Source organism: Schistocerca piceifrons, unplaced genomic scaffold (assembly GCF_021461385.2).
Source record: "Schistocerca piceifrons isolate TAMUIC-IGC-003096 unplaced genomic scaffold, iqSchPice1.1 HiC_scaffold_1410, whole genome shotgun sequence".
NCBI classification, from domain to species: Eukaryota; Metazoa; Arthropoda; class Insecta; order Orthoptera; family Acrididae; genus Schistocerca; species Schistocerca piceifrons.
The window spans coordinates 45,001-47,500 of record NW_025727248.1 but is presented as its reverse complement, the minus strand read 5'-3'; the positions used below and the strand labels follow the sequence as shown (position 1 = coordinate 47,500).

At 57.9% G+C, this 2,500-nt stretch overlaps 1 non-coding gene across 1 annotated transcript in view; it reads right to left on the bottom strand.

Annotated features, from left to right (window-relative positions):
• LOC124733817 overlaps positions 1–603 on the bottom strand; it is a 1,909-nt gene extending 1,306 nt beyond the window's left edge. Inside the window, exon 1 of the ribosomal RNA XR_007009154.1 lies at positions 1–603. This exon is cut by the window's left edge and continues 1,306 nt beyond it. This is a non-coding gene — a ribosomal RNA (small subunit ribosomal RNA).
• Between the last annotated feature and the right edge of the window lie 1,897 nt (positions 604–2,500).

Here is a 2,500-nt window from a genome sequence, read left to right as displayed (position 1 = left end):
TGGAATTACCGCGGCTGCTGGCACCAGACTTGCCCTCCAATAGATACTCGTTAAAGGATTTAAAGTGTACTCATTCCGATTACGGGGCCTCGGATGAGTCCCGTATCGTTATTTTTCGTCACTACCTCCCCGTGCCGGGAGTGGGTAATTTGCGCGCCTGCTGCCTTCCTTGGATGTGGTAGCCGTTTCTCAGGCTCCCTCTCCGGAATCGAACCCTGATTCCCCGTTACCCGTTACAACCATGGTAGGCGCAGAACCTACCATCGACAGTTGATAAGGCAGACATTTGAAAGATGCGTCGCCGGTACGAGGACCGTGCGATCAGCCCAAAGTTATTCAGAGTCACCAAGGCAAACGGACCGGACGAGCCGACCGATTGGTTTTGATCTAATAAAAGCGTCCCTTCCATCTCTGGTCGGGACTCTGTTTGCATGTATTAGCTCTAGAATTACCACAGTTATCCAAGTAACGTGGGTACGATCTAAGGAACCATAACTGATTTAATGAGCCATTCGCGGTTTCACCTTAATGCGGCTTGTACTGAGACATGCATGGCTTAATCTTTGAGACAAGCATATGACTACTGGCAGGATCAACCAGGGAGCTGCGTCAACTAGAGCTGAGCAGCCGGCCGCCCGGGAGTGTGTCCCGGGGGCCCGCGCGAACACGCAAGCGTCCGCTCAATCATTCTGCAAACAGGAGGAGGCTGAGCTCCCCTGCACAATACACCTCGAAACCCTCTCAGGTCCCGGCGGCGCGCAGCGCCGTCCCAAGTACTTGGTCGGGTTCGAGAGAGGCGCAATCGCCCGGAGTTAGGCGAGTAGACGCTTTCGGTGCGACCACCCGTGCTCCCAACTGAGCTTGCCGCTGCCGACAGAGGCCCGGGAGCGTGCTGTCGTGGCATTGCCGGCGGGAGACAACACGCGCCACCTACGGTGACCGGCAGCTCCAACGCCAGCGCCACAGAAGGACAAAAGCCCCACTTGGGTGCCGAAGCGAACTCTCCCAGCACAGCGCACGCGCCAACACATCCGCACAGCTGCGATACAAACCACCAGCGAGAACCGCTGGGGCGACCGAGCAGCAGACGGCGTCGCGGCGCCGAGCGCCGGGCGGCGGCGCATCCTCAACGCACACAGTCCTCAATCGGACCAGCACACTGAAGATGTCCACCGCGCTTCGCACCGGGCCCGCGAGGACCTACTTTGGCCGCACGGCGCCGCGCGCAGGGTGCGCCGGCGCGCAGCTGCGACGCCTGCCGCGTCCGTCGGCCGGCGCGCCTGCCACTGGCCGCCCCCACCAGCCGGCTGTAGCGCGTGCGCCCACGCACCGCGCGGCCAGCACGCCGGGAGGCGCCCCCTCACCGGCCGGGGACGGTCCCACCCAGCCACCGCCGCGTATCGCTTCACACCCAGATGCCGTTCAGTTTCGTCGGCATGGTGGGTATCGCTGGAACAACCGGTTAGTACCTCAACCTATCGTCGCCATCACCGATTCACCCCTAGCGAGAACAACCGCACCACAACAGGTTACCATTTGTTCATTTGCGTAACTTCACCAGAAAACGCAGGCGTCCATCGCCATTTGCAACTTCAACGATTATTGCATGCCTGTGTCAGGTGTCACGCCACACTACGTCTGCCCACATACACGCAACAAAATGTGCACGCCTAGACAATACGTGGAAGGTGGCCCCCGTACGTATGCGATGTCCATTGCTCGAACGACTGTCAACCGGCCTCTGTAGCATGTCGCAGATATGGAACGCGGTGCACCATGCCATCACGGTGTGTGAGGAGAGACGACTAGGTCCGAATACATCAACAGACAGCTCATGCTGATCGCCATCCACGGCGTCCGTTCCTCCCACACGTCTCTATGGCGTACCACACTGCAATCCAGCTCTCATAGGGAGACGACACGTAGCTGCGTGCACAATATTTGCACTGTATGGTCCGCCGTTTTTGGGCGCAGTCGTTGTGCGGTCACACATGTGCCACGATGTATCATTCAGTACATAAGGACGAATGTGCAGTACGGATTGTGGTTCACGCGTACGACATCAGCGGACAGTTGACACAGGCCGCACCACAACGTAGCCTGAGTACGTCGCATGCGAAGGGCATTGAACATGCAAACTTCTCACCAACCAGCTTGCGAAGGCAGGGGGCAAGGTGGGGACGTGGGGAGGGGCGGCATGTACGTCCTGCTGCCATCCACATTACAGTGTACAGCAGGAGCATGTGGAAAGTGAGCAAGACTTGCAAGGTGTTTAACATGAAGCGATACACAGGGGTGCGGGCAGTGCGAGTAGCGAACTATATTGCGAGGGTTGCGGGTGGGCAACACTACAGTAATTGAACGAGTCGTATAACAATTACAGAGCAGGTTTAGGCGACAACGTGGGTTACGTTAAGGCGACAACATGGGTTAGGTTAAGGCACAACATGGGTTAGGTTAAGGCACAACATGGGTTAGGTTAAGGCACAACATGGGTTAG